The sequence below is a fragment of the Engystomops pustulosus genome, chromosome 5, assembly GCF_040894005.1.
Source record: "Engystomops pustulosus chromosome 5, aEngPut4.maternal, whole genome shotgun sequence".
Taxonomy (NCBI): Eukaryota; Metazoa; Chordata; class Amphibia; order Anura; family Leptodactylidae; genus Engystomops; species Engystomops pustulosus.
In genome coordinates this window covers 196,044,689-196,062,471 of record NC_092415.1, presented here as the reverse complement: position 1 = coordinate 196,062,471, position 17,783 = coordinate 196,044,689, and the positions used below count along the sequence as shown (strand labels likewise).

The window sequence follows — 17,783 nt, the reverse complement described above, 5'->3', positions numbered from 1 at the left end:
TTTCGAATACTCAGTTTTATTCTTATTCATAACAGCTTTATGAGTTCGAAACACGTGAAACAGACACGCATCTTTTTACTACCCGTATATACTCGAGTATAAGCCGACCCGAGTATAAGATGAGGCCCCTAATTTTACCACGAAAACCCGGGAAAACCTATTGACTCGAGTATAAGCAGAGGGTGGGAAATGCATTGGTCACAGCCTCCCCAGTATAAAGCCTGCCGGACCCTGCCCCATAGTATATAGCCAGCACCTGCCCCCCAGTATATAGCTTGCCAGCCCATATACACCAGTATATAGCCTGCCGGACCCTGCCCCATAGTATATAGCCTGCCGGACCCTGCCCCATAGTATATAGCATGCCAGACCCTGCCCCATAGTATATAGCCAGCACCTGCCCCCCAGTATATAGCCTGCAAGCCCATATCCCCCAGTATATAGCCAGCCCCCTGCCCCAGTATATAGCCAGCAGCGGGGGAAGCCAGAAAGGTGAGTTTTGATATTTTATCTTACTTGAGTATAAGCAGAGTTTAGGTTTTCAGCACATTTTTTGTGCTGAAAAACTAGGCTTATACTCGAGTATATATGGTATTTTTCTTTTTTCATGGGCACATGTATTTTTAACGATATGGATTAAAGTTTTTGGGTTTCAAACCTTTATTTTTTCTGTAATCTTGCGCTGGAATCAAATGCTTTTCATTAACAAGTTTATGACAAATTTCCCTAGTTGATGGCCAGACACTTTTTTTGTCATATAATATATTTGTTGTGAATATGGCTCATACATAAAGGTTTTATTTTTCCATTTTTTTTTTATTCAATATTTTATTTTATTCAATACAGGCAGTCCCCGGGTTACGTACAAGATAGGGTCTGGAGGTTTGTTCTTAAGTTGAATTTGTATGTAAGTCGAAACTGTATATTTTATAATGGAAGTTCTAGACAATTTTTTTTCTTTGGCCCCAGTGACAATTGGAGATTCAAAATTTTTGGTGTAATTGGACCAAGAATTATCCATAAAGCTTCATTACAGACACCTTACAGCAGATCATTGCAGCCTGGGACTATAGTAACATCCAGAGACTTCACCAGAGGTCACAGTGGGCAGAGGGGTTTGTCTGTAACTATGGGTTGTCTCTAAGTCGGATGTCCTTAAGTGGGGGACCGCCTGTACAAAAAAAAAAAGGGCTGGATGTTTTTCCCTGTAAATTATGGACTTTTTGTACTTGCATGCTAGAAGCACGTTACTTTATTTTCTCTCCTTACACATGGTGCCTTCCATTAAGGTTATGGCTGATGAAAGACACCGGATCAGAAACACGTGGCTTAGTTGGAACTCAAGTGATGTCCTTGATGCAATATGAATAAAGATCAATAACTTTTGAAGCGAGAGAGCGGGATCGTTGTGTTCATTATGGCTGATGCTACCTGTAACTCCATCTAGAAATCCTGAACCCACGGGAATACAATTCCCCATAACCCACTGCAAAGCGCATTAGGGAATCTCCAGCAGCCACCCCCAGCCCACCGGGTGCTAATTAACCATTAGCTTTCCTTCTCTATGGTAGGTGGGGGGTCAGCGATCTCTGACCATCATCTTCCCATTCCAGCAGCTGCACAATCTTACAAGGATGTAACAAAACGTCCTTGGCTGAACCTTGGATGGACATAAGTCTTTTTTAAACCATACTAGATGCTGGGCCCCCTGACACTGCAGGCCCAGCGGCTATGTCCCCTTAGCCCAGAGGAGCTCTGGTGATGCCTTCCCCCCTCTCAAAGCAATTCTGGTTCATTAGCAAAATTATAACATTTTATTTCATAAAGAAGGAGACCATGGATAACAGGCGCGGTGCCTGGACCTATGAGTAAGGGTCCTGGTTTATCATGCTGGTAAACATGCACTTAGTATGTACATGCTTTATACCACCAGCAGACTATATCCATGTCACCTTACCTCCCCTACATGCTGACTCTCAGGTGTGAGTACAAGTCAAACAAGACGGGCCAATCATCTTCATGTTCTGATCTCCCACCTATAGAACATATCACAGAGGTTGCATCTAGATGACATATAACAATACCCCATGTGCACTGGAACAGGTCAATGAGGTTTGGGAAACACGTTGGTATCGAACCTCCGTGACCTGATCTCCCACCTCTTCCATACCTGGCAGTAGGTATTGACTGTGTTCCTTTTTCCAAGTTGTTGATCCCGGCTCGTGTGTTCTGGGCTACATTTACCTCTTGAGCTGGGACTTGCACCGATCAGGTATTTATGACAAATGCCATGGATGAGGCATCAATACTTCAGATAGGGAGTAATAAGGAGCAAACGATACATAATATATTTAGCCACTTGAAAACTTTATGTGTGTCCACAGAGAAACGACGTCTACGACCCGATCGGCGCCAGCCGAGAACTCATCAGCGCCAGACGTGTTATTTGTAGGATGTAATTCGTCTCTCTAACCTCTCACTCAAAAGTCAAGTTTTCCAGATTACAATATTCAACACAGCTACATATTTCTCACGTCTTAATGTCAAGCGCGGATTGTTGAAAAGCACTAACTGGATTTTATGGAGAGCGCTATAATCTGTTATAGTAAAGTACCTGTAATTAAGGAGTAAAAAAAAGACACACATGACACTAAAACCTGCAGATAGCGGAAGAAGAGAGTGATGCAAAACAGGAGATAAAGGCTTAATAGCAGAACATTAACCAAAAAAAGTAAAAAAAAAAAAAAAAAGAACACAAACATCATAATTTAGGGCGAGGGAGGTAATTATATACTGAAACATCAAGAGTGAAATTGTGATACTGAAATTACAAGTGACCTGAAGAGTTTAATGCATCTACCTTTGACGGTGCATTTTTGTATTCTAGGGGTATTCAGGGAAGAGAGAGAATTTTATGTTGTTCCGCTCTAGGCTCTAGTGTCGGCCCAGCCAGGAACACCAACATAGAACCCGAATGCTGTTCTGTCACAACAGAGAGCAGTAGTAGTATTTTTTCCTCTACCTATAGCTTGAGTCCCACAAAGTATCTCCACTGAAACTAGAGGAGCCCTTTAAATTAATCAAAAAAACCTATTAAACCTAAAACCTATCTCCATACACCCCAATAGGACATAAACTTATGACCGTCAAAGTGCTTCGTTGTTCATTGAGGTTCTCTGCTGACTTACGACAGGTGCTCCTAGACCCCTTTTGATGGAATATTGTGAGTAGAGTTAATTCTACAAAGGCCAACGTCGACTCTACAAAGGCCAACGTCGACTCTACAAAGGCCAACGTCGACTCTACAAAGGCCAACGTCGACTCTACAAAGGCCAACGTCGACTCTACAAAGGCCAACGTCGACTCTACAAAGGCCAACGTCGACTCTACAAAGGCCAACGTCGACTCTACAAAGACCAACCCCGGCGCTACAAGACCAACGCCAACGCTACAATACAAACGTCAACTCTACAGTGATGGATAATTTTCATATTTTCAAGAAAAGTAAGTAGCCTACTTTCAGACACTCAAGACCAGTGGCCATTATGTATGGGAAAGAGGGAAGAAAAGGGAAACCCAAGCGTTTTGCCACTTAATTTTATGTTTCTTGTCATTTGTGAGGGGCAGGATATTAGGCAATTTACCGAAATATATCTATTGAAAACTCTGCTCCACCTTCTTGAAATGAAAAGTAAACCCCCCTGGATTAGAAATGTATTTTATCTCTCAGCCAGAGATTCCTGTCCATGAAGAAAGTGGAGCAGAACTAATAATAGATGTATATTGGTAAATTACTGGATATCCTGCCCCCACACTTACACACATTACATAAGAAATAAGTAAAGCATTCAACACTTTAAGGATAGGCTTTCTATGTTTTAGCCAAGTAAAGAAGGTTTCAATGGTTAATAAGGTATAAAAAACAGAAAAACAAGAAAATACCAATTTGAAGCCTACAAAAATATGTCTCTTTAAGGAGTAGCACTCCCCTGTTTAACCCATGCTCTGAAAATGAGTTTATAAAATTATGCAAATGAGTTGGAGGTACTACAACCTTGGTCACAGGAGCACCTCTTGGCTCCGCCGGCTGTTAATTTATGTAAGCTCCCACTATGTTCATTGCAGCCTAGTCCCACCCGTCCATCATGACCTCACCGGCACAAATAACAACAGGTGCCAATAGAAGCCAAGAGCCTCTCCGGTGATGTAAGCTGTAGTGCCTCCCACTCATTGCTTGATTTTCTAAACTCATTTTCTGAATATTTCAGCCATTCCAAGATGTAATAAAACAGTTTCATCCCATAGAAGACATAACGAGCAAGTGAGTTAGCGCAGTCAAACAACAGTACCATCAATCTGATGGTATATGTCCTTTAAAGGGTCTGTTTCAACAGAGACAGTCTCTTTTAGCATGTGGCAGCAGGACGATGACCAGTTTATATCGAGGAAGGCCGTGATCAATGATCAATATTGAAATGCGGCCATTCTAATTTACGACCTAGTAATGCAAGCATGGGTGGGTATGCCAATAAGGAGGTCCTCTGATGGAATGGTTGACTCCTTACATGTCCAAATGTCTCCATACACCTTTAACCCCCAGTAAAATGTCAAAATTAACTTAAAATATCTAAAAATGACAGCATGTAGTGATGGCACCGGTCCCTTTAGGACATTTTACTTTGACTCCCCAAGAGTTCTCGCTATCTCCATCATCATCTCCACAATGATACGACAGATCTCATTGCAAATATCTGCAGATTATTTTTTATGCTTTTTTTAATCTCGGCTTTAATCCTAGGGGATATGTGCGAGGATACACTGTGCATCTACATCTACAGACTGTGCAATCTACATGCCAGACAGGAATGAAAGTCACCTACAACGGCACAGACTTCTGCATTGGAAAGTTAGAGCAAGTCAAGGGTTACTTCTCCATGTCTCGGCGCACATGAACTTTCAGACTCCTAAGAGAATCGACAGGAGGACAGAATCGGAAATAGTTTGGTCATTTTAAGACTAACTTTTCTTAAAGGTTTGTAGAAAAAAAACTGATAGGTAGCTATAGGCAAAAGGGGAATGTTGGGAGTTGTAATTTCACAACAGCCAAAGAGGCATTGATTGATTGATTGATTGTGTACATACAAATGGTTTTTAAGGAGAAAAACATTGAAGGATTAAACCCAAGAGACCTTCAGAGTCTGAAGGAGCTGACATGTGTGAAGCTTAGGTCACTTTAATAAGACATCAATGCCTTATGGCACCAATAAAATCCAATACAGGAGCTTCAAAAAATGTCTAAAGCAGTCAATTTGGGCAAAACCAAGGGTTAAACCACCAGATAAAGTTACGTTAAAGACGCTCCACCAGCCAAACTAAGTATAAATAGGCATGAGGTGGGGTTCAGGTTAGGGAGTGTGTTCACTTGGGTTAAAACCACTAAACCCATGTGGTTGATTTCCTTTAAAGGAAACCTACCATCTCAGATCTACCTACCTGGGCCGTGGAGTAGCCACGCCATGTAGCTTTATCTCCAGATACTCCACGACCCAGTGGCCTCTTTCACATATTTGCATATTAGGGTGATAAAAGATTTCTGAAGTTACAGACAACTCAAGGATTAGCCCTAGAAAGGGCCCCAATGCCATTCATTAGTTAAACCTGTTAGGTAGATCCGAGATGGTAGGTTTACTTTAAACATTGCCATCCATAAAGGTAGATCAGTTCCTACTAAAACCCTAAGCCCTAAACTATCTATCCATAATCCTATAACACATCCCAACCTCATCTAAACTTTGACAAAAATTTGCCTATTATTTATAGGGTACTTGGGTGTGGAGTAGCCCCTCCGGGCTGTGGGAGCAAAGGTTACTTCACACCCCAGTTGCCTATGCAGTCCCCTACCTCCTACCGCGTCCTTGGCGCTCCTCAGTGTGCTCCTTCTTGCTGTAGACTTCTTCAAGCTCTGTCCCCGCCTCCTTTCGCATTCTTGGTACGCTTCTTTTTGTCGCCGGCCTCTTCGAGGTCTGTGCATGCGCAGCAGTTCTTGCCAAATGCAGGTGGCAGAGCGCACTCACATATGGTGGCAGTTGCCGATACTGAAGGGGCTACATGCATGCGCAGTGCTTGAAGAAACCGGTAACAAGAAGAAGCATGCTGAGGACACGGATGGAGGTGGGGATGGGGGCATGGAGTAGCCTCTCTGAGATGTGAAAGCCAAAGCAACTACATGCTCCATTAGCCTATTCAGTCCCTACTATCTCCCGCAGCCTTGGCGCTCCTCAGCGTGCGCCTTCTTGCTGTAGACTTCTACAAGTTCTGTCCCCACCTCTGTACGCACTCTTGGCACGCTTCTTTTTGTCGCCGGCCTCTTCGAGGTCTGTGCATGCGCAGCAGTTCTTCCCCAATGCAGGTGGCAGAGCGCACTGACATATCGTGGCAGTTGCCGATACTGAAGGAGCTACTTGCATGCGCAGAGCTTGAAGGAACCGGTAACAAGAAGGAGCATGCTGAGGACACGGATGGAGGTGGGGACCTGGGCATGGAGCAGCCTCTCTGGGATGTGGGAGCAAAAACAGCTCCATGCCCCAGTAGCCTGTGCAGTCCCTACCTCCTACCACGTCCTTGGCACTCCTCAGCGTGCTCCTTCTTGCTATAGACTTCTTCAAGCTCTGTCCCCACCTCCTTCCGCATTCTTGGCACGTTTCTTTTGTCACCGACCTCTTGGAGGTGTTTGCATGCGCAGCAGTTCTTGCCAAATGCGTACTGGCATATCGTGGCAGTTGCAGGTACTGAAAGGGCTACTCGCATGCGCAGAGCTTGAAGGAAACAGTAACAAGAAGGAGCATGCTGTGGACAGGGAAGGAGGTGGGGACTAGGGCAGTTGCCGGTCTTGGCGCTCCTTGGCGTGCTACAGGCTTCTTCAAGCTTTGTACATGCACAGTAGCCCCTACGCCGAGCTCGAAGAAGCCGTCGACAAGCAGGAGGGCATTCCGAGGGGGTGCGCCATTTACCAGGCCTACATTAGTAGATTTTCAGTCCCGCTTTTGCTGTTTTTGTTTAATGAAGATGAAGAACTAGCGAACGTTCAACCTAAAGCCACAGTCAATTGTTATATTTTATTAATAGTAACATTTCCTCGGATGCCATTTTCCCTGCACACTATATGCATAATTAATTGACTCAGCGCCTGAGATATAAATATTTTACCGTTCTAAGAAATTATTGCAATTTTTTTTTACAGTTTTTTTCTGTGTTTGTTTTTGCCTATACATCTGACGCAGCGATAACGGTTGTCACATTGGGGGCGAGCCGGCGCGCGGGATACTGGAGTCTGTAACACTCTTGGATTGGCACATTTAGTACCGTAAAACAGTGCCTCTAATTTCACAGAATCATAGACCTGAGTACAGCCCATAATTCTCAGAGATGGTAAAAGCTCTCCCGACAGCTTTATAATTGTTGCCCTGATGATTAACTGCAAATATAAAGCTGAAAATAATCATTTTACTTGCATTTATCGGATAAGAGCTCCACTTCTAGGCCGCAGTATTTACAGAGATAAGCGACTTCCAGGCTGAGCTTGTTATTTCAGCATTTCTGGAGGTACACAAGGAGATGCTGCAGAGCTGGAACGGCCTGGCAGTATATCAGCCCCGGCACAGTCATTACCCAGAAAAGAGGAGCTCGTTCTACAGTTACCTGTCCGGCTGGAATTCTGCTGTATGTGCATGATCCCTGTACTGTGACATCACTGCGTGCATTATCCCTGTACTGTGACATCACTGCGTGCATTATCCCTGTACTGTGACATCACTGCGTGCATTATCCCTGTACTGTGACATCACTGCGTGCATTATCCCTGTACTGTGACATCACTGCGTGCATTATCCCTGTACTGTGACATCACTGCGTGCATTATCCCTGTACTGTGACATCACTGCGTGCATTATCCCTGTACTGTGACATCACTGCGTGCATTATCCCTGTACTGTGACATCACTGCGTGCATTATCCCTGTACTGTGACATCACTGCGTGCATTATCCCTGTACTGTGACATCACTGCGTGCATTATCCCTGTACTGTGACATCACTGCGTGCATTATCCCTGTACTGTGACATCACTGCGTGCATTATCCCTGTACTGTGACATCACTGCGTGCATTATCCCTGTACTGTGACATCACTGCGTGCATTATCCCTGTACTGTGACATCACTGCGTGCATTATCCCTGTACTGTGACATCACTGCGTGCATTATCCCTGTACTGTGACATCACTGCGTGCATTATCCCTGTACTGTGACATCACTGCGTGCATTATCCCTGTACTGTGACATCACTGCGTGCATTATCCCTGTACTGTGACATCACTGCGTGCATTATCCCTGTACTGTGACATCACTGCGTGCATTATCCCTGTACTGTGACATCACTGCGTGCATTATCCCTGTACTGTGACATCACTGCGTGCATTATCCCTGTACTGTGACATCACTGCGTGCATTATCCCTGTACTGTGACATCACTGCGTGCATTATCCCTGTACTGTGACATCACTGCGTGCATTATCCCTGTACTGTGACATCACTGCGTGCATTATCCATGTACTGTGACATCACTGCGTGCATTATCCATGTACTGTGACATCACTGCGTGCATTATCCATGTACTGTGACATCACTGCGTGCATTATCCATGTACTGTGACATCACTGCGTGCATTATCCCTGTACTGTGACATCACTGCGTGCATTATCCCTGTACTGTGACATCACTGCGTGCATTATCCCTGTACTGTGACATCACTGCGTGCATTATCCCTGTACTGTGACATCACTGCGTGCATTATCCCTGTACTGTGACATCACTGCGTGCATTATCCCTGTACTGTGACATCACTGCGTGCATTATCCCTGTACTGTGACATCACTGCGTGCATTATCCTTGTACTGTGACATCACTGCGTGCATTATCCCTGTACTGTGACATCACTGCGTGCATTATCCCTGTACTGTGACATCACTGCGTGCATTATCCCTGTACTGTGACATCACTGCGTGCATTATCCCTGTACTGTGACATCACTGTGTGTATTATCCCTGTACTGTGACATCACTGTGTGTATTATCCCTGTACTGTGACATCACTGTGTGTATTATCCTGTACTGTGACATCACTGTGTGTATTATCCCTGTACTGTGACATCACTGCGTGCATTATCCCTGTACTGTGACATCACTGCGTGCATTATCCCTGTACTGTGACATCACTGCGTGCATTATCCCTGTACTGTGACATCACTGCGTGCATTATCCCTGTACTGTGACATCACTGCGTGCATTATCCCTGTACTGTGACATCACTGCGTGCATTATCCCTGTACTGTGACATCACTGCGTGCATTATCCCTGTACTGTGACATCACTGCGTGCATTATCCCTGTACTGTGACATCACTGCGTGCATTATCCCTGTACTGTGACATCACTGCGTGCATTATCCCTGTACTGTGACATCACTGCGTGCATTATCCCTGTACTGTGACATCACTGCGTGCATTATCCCTGTACTGTGACATCACTGCGTGCATTATCCCTGTACTGTGACATCACTGCGTGCATTATCCCTGTACTGTGACATCACTGCGTGCATTATCCCTGTACTGTGACATCACTGCGTGCATTATCCCTGTACTGTGACATCACTGCGTGCATTATCCCTGTACTGTGACATCACTGCGTGCATTATCCCTGTACTGTGACATCACTGCGTGCATTATCCCTGTACTGTGACATCACTGCGTGCATTATCCCTGTACTGTGACATCACTGTGTGTATTATCCCTGTACTGTGACATCACTGTGTGTATTATCCCTGTACTGTGACATCACTGTGTGTATTATCCCTGTACTGTGACATCACTGTGTGTATATTCCCTGCAGGGGGACCATATAGCAGAAATGTTATCAAAACAGACCAAGTAAGGAACAGAAGGGTCTCCACATGCGAATGACCATAAAACCATTTCCTATCAGAGGACCCACCTACAGGCGCAGGAAGATTAATGACTTGGTGAAGTCGTAGGAGTAAAAGACAATGCTGGCAATTACTGCTCGGCTAGAGTCAATCCTGCGTTTGAGGATTAATTCATCATAATCCCACACTGTATGAGAGACGTGGACGTCAGTGACAAATCCAGGCTTCATATATTTTTATTAAGGGCACAGGGCGGAACAGTGGTGCTATGTCATCCTCAACCAACTCAATACAGACCCTGAGTGGGAGCAGGAGAACGTACATAAAAAGCGAGGAGGCCACACGAGGTGGGAAGGATTCTATACATTACACTGGCACATACGTCTGATTGCTGTGGATCCATATACAAGGACCTTCAGTTATAACATGAACTAGTACGCTGTTAGATAAAGAAGACATAGACATAGAAGAACGAAGAACGTAGAGGGTTGTGGACAACCTGGACAGAGCTATCCTTCACGTTGTTGAGAAGGATCATGAAGCTTCTGGAAGTAGTTGGTGGAGGATAACCTGGATAGTGTTAGCGTAATCGTTCCTTTGTTAGATAGTAGAGAATAGTCCATTGTTTGGATGTAGATTGTGGCCAGGACCTAGGCAGCAGTAGACAATTCCCTTTGTTGTGAAGGATCTGGAAGTAGAGGACAGCATAGAACCTGGGTAACATTGGAGCTATAATTTTCTTGGCCATGAAGGATCTAGGAGTAGAGGGTTTGGGGAATATATGGACAGTGCACTAATGTTTCCATTTTTGGGAAGTAGAGGGTCATAGAAAACCTGGAATGCATTGGACTATCGTTTCCATTGTTGGGAAGTAGAGGGTGGCAGAGAACCAGAGCAGTATCTGCCTATCAGTTCCAATGTTTGTGAGTAGACATTGGCAGAGAATCTGAATTTCATTGGACCATCATTTCCATTATTGTAAACTAGAGGGTGGCAGGGAGCCCTAGCAGCACATTGGACCATCTTCTCCACTGTTGAGAGGCAGAGGGTGTCAGAGAACATGGACCACATTGGACCATCATTTCCACTGTTGGGAAGTGAACGGTGGCAGAGAACCGGGACCACATTGGACCATCATTTCCACTGTTAAGGGCATAGGGTGGCAGAGAACCTGGGCCACATTGGACCATCATTTCCACTGTTGCGAAGTAATGGGTGGCAGAGAACCAGGACCACATTGGACCATCCTTTCCACTGTTGGGAAGTGGAGGACATCAGAGTACCTGGGTCACATTGGGCCATCATTTCCACTGTTGGGAAGTAGAGGACATCCTAGAACCTGGGTCACATTAGGCCATCATTTCCACTGTTGGGAAGTAGAGGGTGGCAGAGAAACTGGGTCACATTGCCTCTCAACAGTGGAGATGATGGTCCAGAGGGTGGCAGAGAACCTGGGCCACATTGGACCATCATTTCCACTGTTGGGAAGTAGAGGACATCAGAGAACCTGTGTCACATTGGACCATCATTTCCACTGTTGAGAAGTAGAAGGTGGCAGAGAAACTGGATCACATTGGACCATCATCTCCACGGTTGAGAGGCAGAGGGTGAAAGAGAATCTGGGCCACATTGGACCATCATTTCCACTGTTGGGAAGTAGAGGACGAAAGTAAACTTGGGATGCATTGGACCCCCATTTCCATTGTGTGGCGAAGGACCTGCAGAATCACATTATCATTTCCTTTGTTTGGAAGAATATGAAAGTAGACGGCGGCGTAGACCCAAAGCAGCTTCGTAATTTGAGAAACGGATAGTCATTGAGTTGAATACTTCTCAATGTAATAATTTACCCGTTCATTACCCGTTCATAGCCAATTTTCACTTACAGGACAACATGTTAGAAAGGGTCTGTTGTGTTTCTGCTGCAACTTTAGACCCAATTTTAGCTTTTTTACACGATAACTCATGGGTACACATAAAAAACCGCATAAAAGACAATACAAACTTCTATTTTACTTACATCAACCAGGGAGCAAAAAACTAAACTTCTCTTCTAATTATAAAAAGTAATTTGTGGATGCGGAACATTCACACAGAGACGCGGCCATAAACGGGTTTTATAAATATAATCCAGATACTACGATGATACACAAGTCCCAGAATACGCTCATTTTCCCAAAATAATATCTGCATTTTATTTTTCAAATTATAGGAAAACGTTAGAAAAAAATTTGCAATTATCATTTTTAAAATAGTAACAATTCCTTTAATTGTGTTATTATCGCTTTAAAGTTTTTGCTTTTAATTGCATCACATTGATGATTATTAGTTACTGTGCTATAGCTACACAAAGTGGGACATCCAATGGTGCACAATAATACTCTGGGGCTGGAATGGGAAAGCTGGATTCGCATATAGTATACAGAGGATACTTTTGACATAATACACTAATAGGTACAAATGTGTTATTTTATCAAAGGATCAGTAAGAGAAATAGAGTCTTATCAGTGACTGCAAACTGCATATAGAAATAGATGTCAATTACCTAAAAACCAATCCCTGGACTATCCCACAAAAAACAGGCATCAATCTGCTCCTGCTCTATAACACACTGCCTGCAGATAGGACATTGTGTATTATCTGTTTGGCTCCTCCTGCTCTATAACATGCTGCCTGCAGATAGGACACTATGTATTATCTGTTTGGCTCCTCCTGCTCTATAACATGCTGCCTGCAGAACGGAAGCTGTAAAATCTGCAGAGCACCTCCTGATTTGCAAGATGCTAAAAGGAGATAGGACACTAAATAAATAAAATCCAATCAGCTCCTCCTGCTCTATAACATGCTGCCGGCAGAAAAGACACTACTACATACAATCTGCTCAGCTCCTCTTTCTCTATAAAGTGCTCCCTGCAGATAGGACAAAATGTACAACCTTCTCAGCTCCTCCTGCTCTATAACATGGTGTTTTTTAAGAGATTCTGTCTCAGTATAAGGCCAGAAGGGAGAGGGAGCCCCGATAAGAAAGCCAAATCCCACCAACCCGGTCGTTCCAGCGTACTTTACAATGATCATAGATGATCGTTCCCACCTGCTGGGATAGGGAGAAGGGAAAGCCAAAGTCAAAGTCAGCATACCAAGCAACAAAAAGAAGACAAAATCGTATTAAACAGTTAATCATAGATAGAGACTAAGGTAACAAACAGATTGCAATGTAGTAAAAAGCCAAGACGCAAGTGAAAACATAACAGAAGGTAGAAAACTCAAATTTGGATCAGAAAGAATAAACACGCAGGTATGTAAACCAATAACCGGCAGGGAAATCCAACCCCAAGAAAGCTTTATAGCAGGATAATGAGATGCCTGAGCAAACCACTAACAGTTGTAACACTCGCTGACCCCTCATCCCAACAGCGCAAACAGGAGTACTGACAACTATATCCCAACAGAACCAAGCAGTGCGGGAACACCCTCCAAGTGAGACTACAATCCCGGAATATTTCTACTAAGACAAAGATGTGATGAAACCTAACACAAAGCAAATCTGTCAGCAGTTGTTGTCATGCTACAAAGGGGTTGTTTGACATTAATAAAAACTTTACTGTTGGGCTGGTGAGGGGGGAGGCGGTGAAAAAAAATAAACCTGTACTTACCTCACCCGGCTCCCGATGTCCCGCTCTGCCATCCCCTCTGCATGGCACCTCTGCTGCAACAACGTTGCACACCTGCCACACCCCCACCCCTCCCCTGCTCATCCCTTTAGCAAGTGCTGTGACAGGAGAGACAGGTGGATGTGTCGGGCTGCTGGAAGTTGTCAGAGCCGTGTTTTTTTTTCCATAGCCAGTAAAATTTTTATTACTTTTGGACAACTCCTTTACTATAGTAAACCAGTGAGCAGTCAAGGTCTATAGATTTTCCAGTAATAGTTCTTTAAGATACTTCTTGTGTGTATGAATGTTCTTTTAATTATCGCTAAACTCTACTTTTCATGTAAACATCTCAATTTCATTACGGCTCTTCTTCTCCGCACCCGTTGTGCTTCAGGCTTCAGTTTTGTCCATTAACGTGTTATTATATCGTTGGATGTTCCCAGCTAGTAACCGTGGTATATATTGGCACATTCATCTTATTAGATTTACAAATTACCATCCTGTTGTTAGGGGCGTCAGGGCGTCAATTTTCCGGATTGGCTATTCGGCCGCCAATCCAGGCAATATATCTGAACCCAGAAGATGAACGTCAGGTCAGCTCCTCTTAGGCAGGGTGCCAAGTGGACTTATCCTGCTATAGTTCCCTGGTGCAAAATTGCTCTGCACCTCCACCCAGTCAAGCACTGCTAGGGTATCACAAAACCCACTTAACCCAATCAGTTGCCTCCTCGAACAATGGGACATTACTGATTGACCAAAGCTGGTCCCGTGACCCACTCTAGCACTTCTGGCTGGGCAGAGGTGGCCACATACTGCAAGTACCCAAACAACATAGAAACCAGAGCAGGGTATGTATACTCTTTTTGTTTGGAACTGAGCCCTCAAAAGATTTTCCAGAATTCCCGGAAAGCTATTTCTGAGAGTAGAAGAGAGAAGACCAGAGTAGAGAGTAGATAGCTCTTCAGGATGAAGCACCACCTCGAGTAGCACTTGCAGAGCTGTGGGCTAAGAATAAACCATTAAAAATTATTGTCTTCTCTCTTGGCATTTTAGTTTTAATACACAACTGTATTCCCTGTAGAAGGACAATTGTGGATCAGGTGTTTGTATAGTTTTGTGTTGTTCCCCTCTGTATGGCACCCATGCTGCTTTAGCAGGTGCTGGGACAGGTGAGAGGTGGACTTGTCGGGCTGCTGGAAGTTGCAGAGCAGAGGTGCGGTCCTGACGGACGGCGGAACAGGACACCAGGAGCACAGAGGGAGGTAAGGTAATTTTTTTCCACGGCCCACCAGTAAAGTTTTTATTGCTGTTGGACAACCCCTTTAATAAAGTAAACCAGTGAGCAGTCAAGGTCTATAGATTTTGCGGGAATAGTTCTTTAAGACACTTCCTGTGTGTACCGTATGAATGTTCTTTTAATTATCGCTAAACTCTACTTTGACGTTTTCATGTAAACATCTCGAAATTTCATTACGGCTCTTCTTCTCCGCACTTGCTCCGCTTCAGGCTTCAGTTTTGTCCATTACTGTGTTATTATATCGTTGAATGTTCCCAGCTAGTAACCGCGGTATATATTGGCGCATTCATCTTAGTAGATTTACATATTACCATCCTGTTGTTGCGATCTGACCTTTCCTCGTGGCACATGTGAATATGTACAGGCGGACGCGCACCCGACTGCAACCGGCCCCTCCAAATCGGTGAATTCCCTTCTCCTTTATTGAACTATTTTTGTTTTTACCTTTTTATTGCCTTTTTTTCCCACCCTCTATGATACAATCTCGAAGAAACTAACATGGTATGAAAGAGCAGTTTTAAACCTGGATATTACGGGCAGTTTGGATAGAAGAAGATTTAATGCTCATCTTTCAAGGAGAAAATGTAGATTAAGAATTCATTGGCATTCATAAAGATTAACAGCATTATGCAGGGACATTATTCACATGGAGCTCGTGAGTTATGGATTAAGGCAGATGATTGCTTTTGTTGACGGAAGGTGTAGGACAGCGCTTATGATTCATAGTCGAGAAAGATAAAGAACTTTTTTGAAGATGTTGAGTCTTGTATTATTCACCAAAACAATAACCCGGTGTATCGGTAATAAGTTACTGTCACTTATCATGTAATATGCCCATCATGATCGGCACAGAACACCATTGTCTTAGCAACGTGTGCATTCATCTTTGTCAAATCCGATTTCTTTTATATAAAACCCTTCCACTTGGATGATTCCACCAAATCCCTCTCCATAAAGTTGGAAATTCGTCGGTTAGTGAAGGGTTAGAGGCAGAGAGACTTGAGTTGTCATACTTTGGCGTTTGTCGTTAGTAGCAGCAGGACTATGAAAAATAGATTTAGGAATGTAACTTCATTTGGAGTGTGTCCTCACACTGCTCCATGCTTCTTAGCTCCATGCATGAGGTGAAGGAGTTTGCCAAGAATTCTGGAAAACCTGGTGGTTCTGAAAACATTGCCGCAAGACACCCCTGTCCAATTATAGACCTGGCAAGTTGCTAGGGGAGTCAATTTGCCCAGTTGGCTGATTCGGCCACCAATCCAGGCAATATGTCTGAACCCAAAATGTCAGGTCCGCTCATCTTTAGTCAGGGTGCCAAGTGGACTTATCCTGCTATAGTTCCCAAGTGCAAAATTGCTCTGCACCTCCACCCAGTCAAGCACTGCAGGGGGATCACAAGACCCACTTTGCCCAATCAGTCGCCTCCTCGAACAATGGGACATTACTGATTGACCAAAGCTGGTCCCGTGACCCCCTCTAGCACTTCTGGCTGGGCAGAGGTGGCCAAAGATTGCAAGTACCCAAACAACATGGAAACCAGAGCAGGGTAAGTACACTCTTTTTGTTTGGCATTGCCTCCTTACCCCTCACAAGATTTTCCAGAATTCGTGGAAAGCTATTTCTCAGTGTAGAAGGGAGCAGACCAGGGTAGAGAGTAGAAAGCTCTTCAAGATGAAGCCCCACCTCGAGTAGCACTTGCAGAGCTGTGGGCTAAGAATAAACCATTAAAAATGATTGTCTTCTCTATTGGCATTTTAGTTTTAATACACAACTGTATTCCCTGTAGAAGGACAAATTCTGGATCAGGTGTTTGTATAGTTTTGTGTTGCGCCATTCCTTTATTATAACCCCTTGGAAGTATCTAAAAGTGACTTATTGATTGATGGAAATGGGGAGCAAGGAATAAGAAATCTCTAAGAGGATGACCGTCCTTAGGCGACTTCATCAGTACCCTTAACTGATTGGCTAAAGAGTATTCTATCAAAACCTATTAACCACGCTTGTGGACAATTAGTGGATAAAAAAATATATGAAATAACGAATATAAAATAAATTCCATTTAATAAAATAGCTCTCCCACAAAAAACAGAAAAGTGCAAAAAAAGGCCCGAAAAACACACACAAAAAAATTATCTCTATTAAATATAGGAACCCAACGCGCAACTTCCAACAATGAAACTTTAAATAGGGCAACTCACTTAATATGTAAACTCATTTTCCAGCAGCGCAGCGTCGGCAGTGATTTACATGCATTTCACAGTATTCTGCAACATCAGGGAAATTAATCAAAGACGACACAATCATCAATATGCAGTCTAACATCTAAAGTGGCAATAAAATGTTTTAGTAGAAATTGCCGTATAAATAACTGCTAAGAGAAGTAGTATCGACTTGTAAATGGAAAAAAACTAGATTCTGGAGAGGGGGGAAAAAAAAAAAGTTAAGTAATTTGCTCAGAAGTATTTTGAGGAAGGGATTGGGGGGGGGGGGTAAAAGTTTGAAGCAATAGTAAACTGATAAGTGGTGCTCTGTACTGTTTTATAAAATACAGGCTGTCCTTTACTTAAGGACACCCGACTTACAGACGACCCCTAGTTAAAGACGGACCCCTCTGCCCCCTGTGACCTCTGGTGAAGTCTCTGGATGTTACTATAGTCCCAGGCTGCAATGATCAGCTGTAAGGTGTCTGTAATGAAGCTTTATTCATAATCCTTTGTCCTATTTCAGCAAAAAATTTTGAAACTCTGATTGTCACTGGGGCAAAAAATAATTTGTCTGGATCTACAATTATAAAATATACAGTTTCGACTTACATACAAATTCAACTGAAGAACAAACCTATGGAACCTATCTTGTATGTAA

General features: G+C 43.7%; 1 protein-coding gene across 2 annotated transcripts in view; it reads right to left on the bottom strand.

Annotated features, from left to right (window-relative positions):
* LOC140134286 (uncharacterized) overlaps nt 1–17,783 on the bottom strand; it is a 253,868-nt gene that overhangs the window by 164,122 nt on the left and 71,963 nt on the right. The window lies entirely within an intron of this gene.